We start from the raw sequence: 17,538 nt of genomic DNA on the forward strand, positions 1-17,538 counted from the left end.
CTCTGGATAATAACTTGCATATCAAGGTGTTCTTCATAGCTTATTAATAATAAAAACTATTACGAAATATTTAAGTATCTAACACCAGGTATAAATAAATGAATTATGGACTATCTTTACCATGAAGTATTAAATAATTTCTTAAATGGGTTAATTATTAAATATTAAGTGAAATTTTAAGTGAAAAATCTAAAGTACCAGAACTTTATATACCATGTGATCTCAAAAGAAGCAAAGAAGGAAAAAAAGTAGAGACTAGTTATCTTCAGGTTTGGGGATTAGAGGTGATTTTTATTTTCTTCTTTATTTTTATATTTTAACTTAATTTTAATTGGTTTAGAATTAATTTGCTTTAATTAGTCAAAATAGTTAATCAAAATTACAAAACAAAATAGTTGATATTATTCACATTATAACATACTTGAAACCGCAGTCACTTATAAAGGCCCCATGATAATTCTTTCAAGATAGATTAGTGATCCATTTCTTAAGGGCTATGAGTGTGTAACATTTAATTTAATTCTTTTAAAGATACACAAATCTCACTTTTTGTTCAGTAGACAACGTAGTAAATAAGGAAGTAATTACCTTCCAGGTCTCCCTAGTAGCCTTTGACTGTCTTAATGTCAACCCTAAGGGTATATCAACATAAGTAAGTTAAAGTAATTAGCTTAAGAACTTAGGCCAAAGCATGCTCTTAAAAAAATACCAGATGTTGGGGCTGAATGGCCAAGATTATTTGTCAATATTGATCAAATTTCCCAGCTAGTTGTTTAACCTCTGCTCTTGTCTGCCTTTGAATATACATATGGCTTTAGGTAGTCAAAAAACAATTTGGTTATATATTTCACTTTCTCTACACCTGTATTTATACTCAATTTATTTAGATATCATGCCAAAATAACTAGTCCAAGAGTGAAAAACATAACCCAGGAACAAAAACATTGTTTGACATTACAAAACTTATTACTATAATGCATCCCATTAATTGGTCAAGTATCAAAAACCACAAAGCCCATGATTATCCAAATAGAAGATGCAAAGGAATTTGATTATATTTAATATCTTTTTCAGATGAAAACTCTTAAAACCAAAAATGTAAAAATACTATTTAATATGATAAAGAATTTCTATCTCAAGTCAATAAAGAGCATTGAGTCAGGACAGGTGAATTCAAAGAGACAACCACTATCATTTTACCTTATTTTTGGAAGTACTGGGCAATGAAATATGACATGAAATATAAATGCAAGTAATACATTTTGCAGAAGAAGGAAAGGGAGGGGAGGGGAGGAAATTTTTGGAGAACTGCTTTAGTTATTTGGGGGCAATACCTAGTTTGATACCTGTCCCATGTTATATACCCAAGTAAATTCAAAGAGAATTAAAAAATCAAATATCAGAAAATAATGAAAAACACTGGAAAAAAATTAAAGCAAAGACTAATCAAATCTTTGGTGATACAACGTCTTGCTAAATCAAACACAATGGAAGAAATAAAAAAAAAATATTTAACTCCTCAAATTTGCCCATATGTAAGCATAATTAATAACATACTCAAACAAATTGCAATACATGTGCAACAAATGCCACTCTTGAATAATATCTTTATTATATACAGAAATCAATGAGAAAGTCACTAAAATCCCAACAGATAAGTGAGATAAGCACTGGAATACAACCCATAAAAGGGTATATAAGTTTCTCACAAAATTAACATAGAGTATTTAAAATGAGAATATCCACTTCAGAACCACTTAAGAATGTGGTTAAACCAAAATTAATTTTCCCTTCATTATTCAAGAAATTACTGAATTGACTACCTTTGTCAAGTATTTTTCTAGCAGCTAAGTATATGCTGTTTAATATGACAAAGTCCCCATCTTCCTCAAATTTATATTCTAGTGGAAGACACAAACTAACAGTAAAAATAATGCAATTTATATAATGGTAAATACTATGGAGAAAAGCAAACAAAGGAATGGGTTAGAAAGTGAATGGGTTGTGGATGGGGTCAGTGTTTCCAGGGATCCTTTAAGAAATGCCCCCTTGCTATGGTGAGTGCTGTGAAATGTGTAAGCCTGATGATTCACAGCCCTCTACCCCTGGGGCAAATGATACATTATACGTTAATAAAAATAATTAAAAATGAAAAAATCAAACAAAAAGAAAAGAAATGCCCCCTACATGACTTTTGGGCATGCCATCAGAGGAAGAGTAAGGACATAGCCCTGTGATAGAGACAAAGGTGGGGGCTGGAAGAAGCTCAAAGGCCAGCATGCTCCTGCTCTAGCTCAGGGAGAGTCAGCAGGGAAAAGTGAAAGAAAGGAAGTGGGACAGAAAAGCAAGGGGAACATTATTCAGGGCTGGCTCAGGGGATACCGTCTTGTTCTAATGCTGGATGCTGTACAAATGGCAAACTTTTTTTAGGAGGTAAAACTGGCAATGTTATTTATAAAAAAAAAAGTATTTATATTTAACACAGTAATTCCACTCATGGGAATATATTTTAAGAAACTTTTTCTCTTTCATGTCCTACGGTGATTAGTTCAAACATTTTCAGCTTTCAGAAATTCCTTACCCCCCTCTACCCATTTCATCCTCCTTCCTCCTAGAGGATGAACTAAAGCACTTTTGTTTCAGCAAAAATGATCCGTTAGTAAAAACTCCTGGAAGTCTGCATTTGGAGCCAGCATCTCATCTGTATACCCATCCTGGCCTGCTATCAACCATCCTCTCTGTGGAGGTGCCCCTCCTGCTGGTCCCTGCTTCTCTCTTCAGCGGACTGGGACCTTTGACTCCCTCTTCCTCCTCTGGAATCCTAGTAATTCTTTCTCCACCATTATTTTTCCTTCTGTTTCCTTCTATTTCTCCTTCTCTGCAAACTTCTTCCACTTTTCCAGTGTAGCTCACTGTCAAAATCATTCATTGTTGAAGTAACAAAACAAAAACTTTCCCTTTCCTCCTCACTCCTGTCTCTTAGCCAACTTTTCTCAAAACGACAATCTACTTCTACTGATGCAAAGTCCTCACTTCCATTCATTCCCATATTTCCTGCCATCTTGCTTTTGCTCCCGCGCTTGCATTGGAAACTGCCCTGGAAAATACCACCAACATTCTCTTTGTTACTAAATGCTTTTTATATCCAGCCTTTTGCTGTGGGTATGCTTCAGGGGTGGCCTTCTTCAGAGAAGCACAGAAAGCCACCAAGGAAGTATGAACTGTGGGTCCTAAATGTTTTATTATCCTCGCTGTAATGAGCCCTTAAATTACTTTATTTTGCACTATTCTTGGTGGAGGTATTAAAAGCCACTTTTAAAATATTGTTTGTAATACCTTAGTTTGGATTAACTCCATGTATAAATCCTAGGGGAAAAACAAACACACAGGTCCAGGTAATGGGTCAACAAGCAAACAACCTGTGATTAGAAAGGAAGGCTTCTGAGAGTGGGCAGTATGGGGAGGTTCTGACTCCAGAGGATGAAGCCTGAAAACCTCTAGAACATAACTGTGTCATACTGGTCACTGAGATGAAGGAAAAAACACATCAAATGATAAGGGAGAGCTGAAGACATACTTTGGATTTTTGTTCTTTTGTTTTTTACAGTATAGTCTAATGACCTACTAAAAGCTGGAATATGTATGTACCTCATGTTTTCTTGGAGAAAGATCTGTCTTTGTTCTTGTCTAACTAAGGACTCTATCCTTATTAATTTGATATTGTAAATAGGCTGTTTTATTAGAAAGAAAGAGAGAAAGAAAGAAAGAGTGAGCATTCATTCAGGCAAGAGATGCCACCTTCTATTCATTTCTGATGCATCTAGTGTTCTAACATTTACAGCCAGCCAAACTGCAGGATAAAGTACATACAGTAAAATTATACAGACTTGCAAAAATTCTGATTTGAATTCAGGGTATTAATAGCAGAAGGAATGTTCTTCTGGGAGTAATCTAAGTGTTATATTTACCTTTGGTTTGAGAAAATTTGCAATGAGGAATTTCAAATGCAAATATTTTAAAAGCATAGTGTGTTGGGAGAGAGACACTGTGGGCACTTCTGTTTTCCTTAAAAAAAAAAAAAGGTTTTTCTTGACTTTTTATTGGAATCCTAATGAGACCATAATTACGACAGCAAAAGGGGGGGATGCAGCTGTTAAAAGCTTGGTGTTACTGTACATATAGTCTCTGCATTAAATTTAAAAAAAATCTAAAGCCATTCAAGAGAGGGGGAAAAAGATGATTTAGCAAAGCAAACCTTGAATACTTACATCCTTGGTAAGCACAGATTTTTTCAATGCAGATTTTTTGAAATTTGGCTGTCCCGTTTCCTCTTAACTATTCTTTTCATTTTAATTAGACCATAGTATAAAACACTTTAAAAGAAGACTTACCTTTGTTTTGTCCCTTCCACACACACCCAACTTCCCCATACCTGTTAAACGTTATGGTTATGAAACTAAACATCTCCAAAGGCTAAAGGCCCAATTATTTTCTTAGCTCCGACCCTGTTTGGAAGTTCTGGATGTCTGTGTACGGAGAGGGTACTTCTTTCAAAACAGGACTTATGATTACAAGGGCTTTCACTTTCTGGCTCAAAGCAGGCAGTTGTATTTTTGCTACACTTGACCACAGGAAGCATTATTTCTCTTGAACAGGTGACCATGATCAATTGGATAAAATTTAATTTTTAATTAAATGTTTCCAAAAGGGTGTCCTAATTCTTCTAGTCATGTCTAGGACCTGGACTCAAACAAATAAATGCTTTTTATCGAAAAAAGAGAGCATGCAGAGTAGATCCTAAAAAGAAAACAAAAAACAAAAAGAAAAAAACAAAAAGAAAACCAAATGTGCTCAGTAATGGTACTTGTTAACTTGATAGACATTTTCAATTGGAAATTCTAATAGCGAAATCTAATCCAAATCCTCCCTTCTTTTTTTTCTCCCTGCTTCTCTAGTTGAGTAAATGAAGCCCTGTGCCTTAGCAAAAAAGTGGAAGAAATAAGACTAGCAAAGAAGCAGGAGTCTGCCCAGGACTGTAACACAGTTGACTGCTGACCCTGTTCTGTTCCCACGCTACCTAACCCAGCACTTCCTCAAGAGCACTGCAGGGGTATGTCCTCCAGTTCCACTCCAGAGACTTCAGGAAACAGTCAAGAGCACTGACGGCCTCCTTACATCTCACTGTGCATGAAAGGGGAAGATGCTGTTACCAAGTCTAATAAAATACACTTAGGTCTCCAACCCTGATCACCGTGAGTTGCCACCACGACGAGAAGAGCAAGCTTTCACACTGCTATCTTAGGAACTAGATTTATTTCTCAGCTCTGTGGAAACTGAGCTGTCATCATTTCTAGAGTTTACAAAGTCTTATATAACACTGTGCTCTTAGTTTGGTGGCGGTCAGCTTACATTACAGATGAATAATGCATGTCTGAACTACCTATTGTCAGAGGGCTGTTATCTTGTCACAAATGATACAACAGACGTGTTTTCAACAGGAGCTGAGGTTACATTAGACAGTTCTGCTATTTCGTGAAGAGGATAAAAGTTGCTTTTCATACAGTTACTAGTTGCAGATAGTTATATTTATTTCAGGATTTTTTTTCTAAGTCAGTTGCTAAATTTGATCGATGCAGCATATCCCATTGTAATCTGGTTTTTTGGATTCTGCTATACCCTACACCTCTTCTGCTCCTGACACTGACATATGTTTCTCGCCCATTCTTAGACATCCCACAAAAAGAATACCAGTTACAAAGACGAAATGTATCTCTCCTCTTTTCTTCAAGATCTATCAGTGGTCAGACCTTCCTGAAAAGGGGACTATAACCATTGCCCTGACAAGATCATGAGAAATATGGATATGGGAGGTGATGTTTGTTTTGCCTGCCAGATGGGCTTATACTGCTCTTATTGCCTTATCCTGTTTCTTCTCTATTTGTTTATGGAAAAAAAGCAGTTGTATGCCACACTTGTGGAACCATGAGCCAATGAAACAGAAGGTTACACCATCCAATTTTTCTTGGGGGGAGTGGCCCAGGGACATGCCTTCCTTTCAGTCCCTCCCTACATCATATCATGTCTACGTAAGAACTCAGAACACATCTGGAGAACCCAAAAGAAGCAGCAGTAAGACTACAGTGTCTTCTCTGGTAACCCTTCAAAGAGATCGCTCTCAACCCCCACTAAATTTTCCTTTTTTCATCGTAGGATTGTTTTCTGATTTCAAAGTAAGATATATTTATGCTGAAAAAATATTAAAAAGAACAAAGGATAAAATTAAAATAACCCCAACATCCAGAGATAACTGGATGTAATCCAGCTGTCAACCTTTGAGTGTGTGTGTGTGCGTGTGTGCGCGCGCATGCCCTTTAAAAAATAACTGGTCATATGTAACATATTCACATTATTCTGATATTTCTCAGATTATACATCTTTACCGAGCAAATAACAACATGACTTTTAATTGGATTCTAAAAGACGTGAACATCTGTGTCATCATTTACTGAGTCATTCTTAATGTTTCTGGACATTAAGTAATTTCCCACACCGGCACCTTTATTGCTCTCACTATCAGAAGCAAAGTCTTTTACAACCACTGATTTCTGAATACACTGAGTTCCTACAGCCTTAGATTATCAACATCCACTAAAGAAAATCACCAGGAGAGATAAAAAGGTTTGGGGATTATAATACATCCAGCTTGCTCCTTAATGCTTTACTTAGAAAGTCTCCTGTTGCCTCATCTTTGGGTCCTTCTTGTCCTTCTAGAGCTATGTCTATGTCCACTTCTCCTTTTCTCAGCTTTGTCTCTTTGCTTTGTTGTTGTTGTTTCTCGACTTTCTGGATCTATCTCAGCATCGACCAAATTCTGGCTTATCATATCCCCAAGCCTCAGTCCCGCTAGCTAACCCCATTCTACTATGCCCTAGCATCACACCTGCTATAACCAGAGAGCTTTGCTTTACCTCTAATTATTCTCCACTCAGGTCCCATGAGCCGCTTTGTCTTACTCCACTTGAGTGGCCATAATAAAATACCATAGATAAGGGGGCTTAAACACTTCTAATGTATTTTTCTCACACTCCTAGAGGTTGGGAAGTCTGAGATCAATGTGGCAGCAAGGTCTTTGTCTGATGAGCCCCTCTCTCTTTGGGCTGCGGACCACTGCCCTCTCACCATTTGGTTGTATGCATGAGAAAAGAGATCTCTCTTCCTCTTCTTATAAGGCCATTCATCCTAACAAATTGGAACCCCCCCCCCCCAGTGTGACCTCATTTAACCTTAATTACCTCCTAGAAGACTTTTCCCCAAATTCATTGCAGGGTTAGGGCTGCAACATATGAATTTAGAGAGGAGGAAATTCTGCCCATAGCATTCCCTTCAGATAACATGCCGATTTCATAAATACCTTGACTATTCCAAATTCTTTTATAGAGAAAATGCTCATACTCCCCAAATGATAGCAGCATCACTCCAAAAGCAGGTCAGGTTTACACACCTAGTGTAAACCAGCTGCCTTGGATTCATGTTCAACTCCAGCCATGTTCAACTCCAAGAAAGGGGACTCTCACAAAGTTCAGACGATCCTTCACGGACTGTCCGCCAGCTTGTTTCTCTGCCTTAAACATGGCACGCCTCAGACGCCACTTCTGATTACAAACCTGTCTGGCTCCCAAGTCACAAAACAGCAGCAAATATGAACTAGTCAATGTTTTATGGTCATGATTAAACTGTGCACTTACAAATGAAAGGTAACACTTAAAATCAGGTCCCAATTTCTCAAAGCTGCATTAATATTTATAAAATGATTATTGCAGACAGGCACATTCTTTTATTGCTTATTAAGGCACACAATATGCACACAGGACCAGTAAATTCTTAATTATCATAGAGGTTGAAGGCCACGGTTCCTCAGTTTCTTAGCCTTGTCCTGACAACTTCGCACCTTCTGAGGCCTCTTTAATGGATAAGCTTCTGGTCTTTTTCACTTTCCTGACTTTCTGTTCCCAAGAGATGCTACCTTAAGAGTTATCCTCTGAGAGAAAGGAGTGGAACTGTGATTTTGCCTCATGATGTCATGGATTAAATGGAGCAAAATGGTCCATCAGCAGCTGAATAGCATCGTCCAGCTTTTCTATGAATTTTGCAATTTCTCTCCCCCAAATCCCACCCATAGCTGTTTCCACCAGACCACCACCATAGTCTATTATTAGCCAATATAAGGCCTATAATATCTCAGTGGAATTTTTGTAGGGGTAAAAATCACATACTTATATAAAAGAGGTGGGAATTGATTTACATGGCGATAGCATGAGCTCTAAAGCAATACAATATTTTAGAAATATTCATTAGTCCAAAAGGAAACTTCAAAATGGTAAAACTGAACTAACCCTACCAGCTGGCAACATATCAGAGAGGGAATAACACATTTGGCCAAGTCGTATCCATCGGAGCTTTGAGACTACATAATCTCAGGCCCTTTTGTAGGCTCAGGTTCCTTTTACACTTGGCAGAATGTTATTTCCTGATGCACAGAAATCAAGAAAATGGATTTTGGGAAGCACTCAGAGGGCCCAACAGTATCACATAGCTTTTTACAAAACGTTTTGATGAGCTAACTTGAAATGCATCGGAAATGTACAGATTATATTTATTTCATGAAAACATTCTTTTCATAGAATTATACAGTATGGAGGGAACTTTGAGATTATTAAGTCTGAATCTCTCATTTTACAGATGAAAGTATTAAGGCAAAGTGAAATTAGGTGTTTGTGGTTGATCAGCTATATGCTTAGAAAAGAAGTTAGTTGACTGGAAATATTACTGCCTCTGTGTAGAATGGATTCAGTTATAATTTATATGTATGGGAAGTTAACAGAAACTGTTGATAATGGCAACTGCAGAGGTGGAAGAAGGGGCAACCCTAATGTATTATGAATTCAGAGTATAAAAATATACATCAACTCCACAATATTTCCACAGCCTGCTATGGGGGCTCAAATTCTCACCGTTAGCATCATCTCACGCAATTTTAGATTTTTATCACTACGGAAATGTTCAGGTATATGCAAATTTATATATGTACACTGAAGGCTATAATTCATTAGCTCACTATATTAGCATAAATTAGATTATCAACATATGTTAAGTATGAGATAGGACAAGCAGATACATTCACTGGGAGAAAAACACAAAGGAAACTGAAGAGCTCTGGCATCTATTCCATCTGCCTAAGAAAAGACAGTGCAAAGGATGGAATGTGCGGGAGAGTTTGGATTTCTAAGGACTGTGTGGCAGGAATAGGAAGAAGGGATTTATAAAAAGTCAAAAATGCCAAAGAAAAACTTTACTTTCTTGTTCATTCAGATAGGTTGACAGGCAGGTTGACAGGTTATCCTATTTAATTAATGGGAAATATTAAATTCATTTTAAGCAAGCAAACATGAAAGGAAATCAGTGGTGGATTAAATAGCAATCTGTTTAAGGAAAAGAACATGGAACTTGGGGTCAGACAGACACGGCTTTAAAGCATATCTTTCATCTAACAGCTACATGATCTTGAGCAAAACGCTTAAATGGGAACACCACTCTCTTCATATGTAAAGCAAGAATAATAGTACTTTTTAAAAGCTGTTAAAAGAATTGTATTTAGCATATGGTAAACACTCAAGATGTAGTAGCTACAAGAAAGAAGGGGAAATTGTATGTTGCTGGAAACTTAAAATTATAACTGAAGCATCCCCAAATTCCAGCCACAATATCCTATAAGATTCTTAAAGGATGAGGCTTTTGCCTTTTCACTCCATCCATTTCTTTGCTTTTCAAATTTTTACTTAATTTCTAGTTAACAGAGTGTAATATTGATTTTAGGAGTAGAATTTAGTGATTCATCACTCATACATAACACCGAGTGCTCATCACAACAAGTGCTCTCCTTAATGTCCATCACCCATCTAGATCATCCCCTACCTACCTCCCCTCCAACAACCTTCTGTTTGTTCTCTGTCCTTAAGAGGCTCTTAAGGTTTGTTTCCGTCTTTCTCTCTTTCTTTCACCCCCTGCCCTATGTTTATCTGTTTTGTTTCTTAAACTCCACATATGAGTGAAATCATATGGTATTGTCTTTCTCTGACTGACTTATTTTGCTTACATAATACACACTAGCATTCATTCTTTTTGATGGCTGAGTAATATTCCTGTGTGTGTGTGTGTGTATTTGTGTGTGTGTGTATTTGTGTGTGTGTGTGTGTGTGCGCGCGCACACGCACGTGCGCACATGCATGCTACATCGTCTTTATCCATTCATCATTTGATGGATATTTGGGCTCTCCCCATAGTTCCAGCTACTGTTGTAATGCTGCTATGAACAGCAGGGTGCATATACCCCTTTGAACCTGTATTTTTGTATCCTTTGGGTAAATATTGTATCCTTTGGGTAAATACCTAGTAGAGCAATTACTAGATCATAGGAGAGTTCCATTTTTAGCTTTCTGAGGAACCTCCATACTGTTTTCCAGAGTGGCTGCACCAGCTTACATTCCCACCAACAGTGCAAGAGGATTCCCCTTTTACTGCATCCTCATCAACACCTGTTGTTTCCTGTGTTGTTAATTTTAGCCATTCCGACAGGAGTGAGAAGGTATCGCATTGCACCCCACCCCATTTCTGTGCCAGTCTTCTCAAGTTCTTCTTTGCAATTCTGGAGCTAAGAAACTCTTTCTCATTCAGCCAACAAAAACACATGATGAGAGTCACTTAGTAGGACCAACTGTTTTTAGAATCAGAAGCCTGGAGGCAATCTGCGGACAGGATGCAGGTCTTTCACTTCATTTCCCATCTTCTACCCATAATGCTTTGCATCCTTCACAGCAGCAAAGGGTTTCATGTAAAGCAGACAGAAAGTAGAGCATAGGAAGCTCACCCCAGAACTTGCTGTTCCCTCCTGAGGTTCATTGATATATCAACATTCACCTTGATAATTACCATGTCGTTATTACTATGCACCAAAGTCGTATCCATCACTCCACTACCTGTATCTGCCATCTATAAAATATACTCAGCTAAGATCTTGTCACTGAGAACTTAAAATTCATATGTAGGAAGGGGAATACCAGGAGATCAACACCCTGCAGTACCTAGCTTTCAGACAGGAATTATTTGGAAACTGTACATCTACTTTCTCAAGGCTGGTAAGCACCTAGAAATTATCTGGAGGAATGTGTGCAATTTTGATGTTGTCATTTTGACATTAGCAACATCAGCAGGAAGGTGACTAAGGAGACAACCTCACTAGGTCTTGCAATTATAAAAAATTATCAATAATGAAATAAAAAAGAAAAAATCTTTACCTGTCCATTTTCTAGCACTGTGATTTTGTAGTCCTGAAAGTGGCAATTTGGTCATGATGAGACTTATGATACTTACATTTACTCAACAAAGGAAAAATCTACAAAATGCCTAACTGCCAAATCTGATCCCTGCATATGTGTTTGGGATATCCTATAACATATCCCAAGAGGAATCTCTATGCAACTGAACATTGTATTTTGGTGGTATGGTTAAGGTGAGATTTTACTGTTTGCAAACATCACTAGTGGATACTTTCAGATTATCATCTTTAGATTCCCTCAGGCCCTCAACTCTTCCTGTAAGCTATGAAAATAGCTCACAGACACCCTAAGTAGTTACCAGGAACTATAAAAGGACTAACTTACCTATCACTAGGCTTCCATCCATCACATTAGAGAAGTGACTTGTTGAATGAACCCCATTCAGTCTGTTTTTGCATCCCTAAGAGTTCCCTCCAATCCCACTAGTATGTCCACAGAGCCCAGTCCTTCTTTCTCACCAGAAGCCATCTTGTTCCAGCTTGTTCTGAGCTTTTACCAGTCACATGGCTGCTCTCTCAAATCCAGCTTCCATCACTCAACTGGTCACTATGATTTTTGTTCTTATTTGAAATACAGCTATGTCTATATCCACCTATCTGTCTCTCTGTATACAAAATAACTTTTCAATAGTAAAGGTAAATATTTTATTATAAAATTTTAAGACGACAAGGATTTGTAAAACTTTTAGATGACAAAGAACATACAATCAACTTATTATTCATAATTCCAATGCCAAAAAATGACCATTGTTAAAATTTTGGAGTATATAATTGAGCTTTGGGCCTTTTATATATATAAAATCCAGATATTTATAAAATTTAAATAATAATATACATAATCTGCATTAAAAAAAACAGCACTCTGTGATGATTCTCTCTATATGCCGGTGCATGCTTGTAGCTTCATCTGGCATCTTGTCTAGTTCCTTTGGTTTGATGATTATTTACACAATTTGTTTAGCTCCTGACTCCAACTTTCCTTGTCCAATGTCTTGCCATTTTTTTCACCCTTGTCTGCAAGCCCACAGATTAAGGCTATTAAGGCTGAGTTCTTCCCACAAAAGAGCATACTGAAATATACATTCCTGGACCGGATCCGGGACTACAAAAAATTACTATAAGGACTTTACTGGGTAATAGATGAAATGTGGACAAACTATGTAAACAACATCAATAGTGTAAAAAAAAAAAAAGGTGATTTTAGTCACTGTAATTTAATTATGAAACAATGTCCTTATTCTTATGAAATACACACTGAAAAAATTTAGAAGTAAAGAAGCTGTATTTGTGCAGCTCACTCCCAAATGGCTAAAAAAATTAAAATTAGATAGAAATAAAGCATATGTGATAAAATTTTAACAACTGATGTATTTAAGTTAAAAAGTACATAGGATTTTTCTCTTGAAATTTTTCTATGAGTTTAAGTTATTTCAAAATAAAAATTAAAAATATAAATGCCAACTCCCCAATGAATCTAAGCAAAACAAAGAAACAAATTTTTAAAAGACAGAAAGAAATAGAGAGGGAATATTTTGTCTAAGAATCCATTTTTGTCCCATGAAGTTAAATTAAGCATATTATTTTAGGGTAAAAATCATGCAGAAATTACCAAGTGCACCTTGTCTCACTTTTCAAAAAAAAACAAAAGTAGTTGCCCAGTCTAAGACCCAACAATATATTTTCATTCCCCTGTCCTACTTACTACATGGGTTTTAATCTTTAAGGCTGAGAAATGCATGAAATTTGATTGCTTGAGATATCCCTACTCCAGAATTTATAATAAATTATATTGTTTATTATGCTGGGTGGCTCAGTCAGTTAAGCAACTGCCTTCAGCTCAGGTCATGATCCTGGAGTCCCAGGACCAAGTCCTGTAGAGGGCTCCCTGCTCAGCGGGGAGTCTGCTTCTCCCTCTGCACACCCCCATGCTCTCTCTCATTCTCTCTCTTTCAAATAAATAAAACATTTAAAAAATAAATAAAAATAGGGGCGCCTGGGTGGCTCAGTGGATTAAGCCGCTGCCTTCGGCTCAGGTCATGATCTCAGGGTCCTGGGATCGAGCCCCGCATCAGGCTCTCTGCTCCGTGGGGAGCCTGCTTCCTTCTCTCTCTCTGCCTGCCTCTCTGCCTACTTGTGATCTCTCTCTGTCAAATAAATAAATAAAATCTTTAAAAAAATAAATAAATAAATAAATAAATAAAAATAAAATAAAATTTACTGGAAAGAGAATGAGCAAGTTCTTCATTTCTTTTAATTAAACAAGAGAGGACATAAAGTTCAGTTCAGATTCCAGACATCATAAAATCTATTCTAAAATGAATAGTTGGCAGATTGAAACACCAACACACACACACACACACACACACACACACACGTGCGTGCGTGCATGTACGCTGACATACACCTACCTTTAAACTTGAGACTACAGACAATTTCACTTTTGTTAGGACTGATATCATGTGTACAGTTTATGGTTTTCAGTAACATAGCAACATTTGCTGTGTGTGTAATAACAGCATCTAAAATAACATAATAAAAAAAGAATTATCTGCGATTAGAGGTGAACTGTTAAAACTAATCTGGTCAGTGCCAAAAATCAAGAGAGGTTATTAGCATTTCAGTAGCTGCAGTGAAAAGCCCCTCTGGGCGCCTAGAAAATCTGCCCCCTTAAGCTTTCCACCCATCCTGCTCACTGACAAGGTAATGGGCTTTGTTAAATTCAAAGACAGTTACGTCAGCAGTTTGTGGCCTCTCCTGGGTTTTCCAGGCCTATAAAGCACACAAATTATACCTAAATATTGGCCTGAAAAATTAGTAAGCTCTACGGTTTGTGTTATTTTAGCCAAGCTTTAGTGGTGTAAGAGAAACCTAAGGACTCTAAAACTCAGTAGTTTCTTTACCGCTTTATTTTCTTTTATGGTGGGCTGACTCTGATATGTTAATACTGATTTCTTCTTTTCTTTTCTTTTGCTTCATTATTCTATTATTTTTATTATTTTTGTCTTGTTTTGTTTTCTTTAACACCCAATTCTGGTACCTTTATAAAACTCTGTTCTATGGTTTTTGCTTAGAACTGAGTGATTAAAAAATATCTAAAATTATTTTCATTTTTTAGAAGCTTCCATGACTATCACTGGAAATGATAATGCCCTTTGTGACAAGCTGACAAGCCACAAATCCCTGGTAGGCATTGTGTCCAGTGATTCCATACATCAGACTGTGTGCAGTTGAACATAGCTTGGCTGGGCCGGGTAAGAATAGTCCCTTGGAATGAAATCGCTCCTGGCTATCAGAATCTCCCCTGCATTAATTTATAGGAGAAAAGCACTAACCTTGGGTCCAAACACTTGAATCCAACACCAGATGTTCACTTACTAGCTTTGAACAACTGTGGGCAAATTTTTCTTTCTTTCTTTTTTTTTTTAAGTTTGATTGTTTTTAAGTTGTACAGTAAAATGCAAATCTGGAAAGTCAGACAGAATATATACCGCTGAATGACTTATTTTAAGTTGTACATCCTTGTTAATAGTCACCCCAGGAGGCCTCTCCATGCTCCATCCCATTCACAATTCCTCCATCTCCGTAAATAACCGCTATCCTGACTTTTGTAACAATAAAGATAGAAGGAGTTCCCTGCTATAAAGTCAGAAGAGCAGTTATTTGTGGTCAAATCTGTAATCTTATTTTCTTCATGAGAGTAACACAGAATAATAGCAGCACTAATTAGCTCACAGTGGTGTTTGGAAAAACAAAGCAGAAAAACAAACACACAACATAATATGTCCAAGGGCTCTACAAACTATAAAGATCCCTACCAAGAGAAATGGTTCCTATTTGACTAAGACTCTTAGGTAGGGGGTCTGGTCTAGTCTAGCTGCAACACATGAATCTGACGAGAAGTACTGCTAATAGCTCTTATCATTCATATTTATGTGCTGGGAACTGCAGGGGGTTAGACTTTAAAGTTTTTCATAATATTATTTATCAAGTAGGGAGATAATTATGTGTAGCAACTGGGAAACATAAGTGTTAATAAAAATATGTTTATTGTACACTACTCATGCTTTAATATGACATTTTCCACTAGACCTCCACATTTTTTTTCCCAAACCTCTGATATTTAATGTTCAAAATTTAATTCCCACAAACATCAGTACAGAGCTCCAAAGGTCAAAATCCAAGAGGGGAAAAGGAGGCTTGGCTGAATAAAGTTATTTACATAGTTAATCAGGAGTTAAACCCAGGAGAAATGCAAATCACCTTGTTTCCAGAGAGGGAACAGTAGTATGGTGTTTGGCCAGCATTCACACCCCAGAGACAAACAAAAGCTTTGACTTTCTTCCCTGGAACTTCTTTTGTGTATGTGATCTTACTTGGTTTCAGTTTTCAAGTTTATAGAAATAATCTTCTGGGTGAACCAAGGTCAAAACAGCAACCTGGGGTTTAACTGCTGATCAAGCAAACAGGATGTCCAAATATTTCCCCAAAGCAATAAACTATCAGTTAATGGTGTCATTCCCTCCCATAATGCCCTCTTGGACCAACAGGAAATGTACCTTCATTTTGCTGACCATAGGTAGTAGTATCCATTTTAAACCCTATATAAAAATGATCACATCGGGATTTCTAGCTCCATCCAAGGAAGGAAATTTCAGTGAATTACAGGCTCACTGTTTTATTTCTCTCTCTTTCACTCAACTGTTAGGTGATCTGGGGGGCTCCGTAATTTAAAAAAAAAACAAAAGGGAGCACCAGAGGATACTACGCTAGAATTAGAAGATCTTATTCTAGTCTGATTTCTGCCTCTTTGCATTACTGTATAAGTCACTTTAAAACACTGGGTAAAATTCTAAAAGCTTTGATTTAAATTCTGAACACTATTATTACTTACAACCTCCCCACCTGAAAAGGCTTTAGCTATAGATTATAAGAGGGCATACGATCAAAATGAACCATGGTGAGGAAAGAAGTAAGTGAAAAGACAACACTCAAAAAGAGTTGAAAGGGGGGCGCTCCTGGGGGGCTCAGTCACTAGACTGACCGACCCTTCCGCTCGGGTCATGATCTCAGAGTCCTGGGATCGAGCCCCAAATCCAGCTCTCTGCTCAGTGGGAAGCCTGCTTCTACCTTTCCCGCTCTCTCTGCTTGTGTTCCCTCTCTCACTGCTTCTCTCTCTCTCTCTGTCCAATAAATAAATAAAATCTTTAGAAAGGGAGGGGGAGGGATGGATAAAATCTTAGTGCTAACGCTTTAAGAAACATGCATCAAGTCCTTTATAAACTGGCACACCTCCCATGCTTTGTTGATGTCTGGACAATATCATTCACCTATCAAAGCTTTAAGGTATTTTGTGTCAAAAGTTATCTTTGGTTCATTTGTTTTGATGATAATACACGTCTCATGGTGAACATTTCATAATGTATATAACTGTCTAATCACTATGTTACACATCTGAAACTAATAAAATATCATATGTTGATTATAATTCAATTAAATTTATTTAAAAATTTAAGTTATCTTTGTTTCATATTAGATCACAAAGTTGGAGCTTCTCTCTTCAGATTATAACACAGCTACCCCTTTGCTATTCTATTTTCCACACCTGATAAAACTTAACTTTTTCTCTGCTCTTGTTAGGACTTTAAGTCCAGGCTCATCTGATTTTTTGAAAGTAACTTCTCTTCTTCCTCAGATCCTCGCTTTTTTTTAACTCCTGACCCAGACCGAAATCCATGGTTCTCTCTTTAGATGCTTTCTTCTCTAGCAATCCTGGAATTTATTACTCATTTGTTTTATTACTCATTTGTTTTTCTTTGATGCAAATTCTCACCTAGATAATCACTGTTTTCCCCTGTGTTTAAGCTAGCAGTCTTCCAAGGCATGTTAAGAAAAGTCAAGAAAGACCAAGTGAGCATACTACCAACATGAGTAATTCCAATTTTGTGGATCCTTGTCTATTCCTTCAGCCCTCTCCTACCACACTTTTACAGTGACTGTTCTAAAGTTACCGTGTATTTTTAAATGCCTGATGAGCTGAGTTGCTGGCCTAAGCATCCTAGTGTTCCCTACTTCAGTTATCACAATAGTTACTTCACTGATTACTGACTCTTCACACAAACTTTTCTTCTTTTCTTTTGTTCCTCTCC

Source organism: Meles meles, chromosome 18, assembly GCF_922984935.1.
Source record: "Meles meles chromosome 18, mMelMel3.1 paternal haplotype, whole genome shotgun sequence".
Lineage (NCBI taxonomy): Eukaryota > Metazoa > Chordata > Mammalia > Carnivora > Mustelidae > Meles > Meles meles.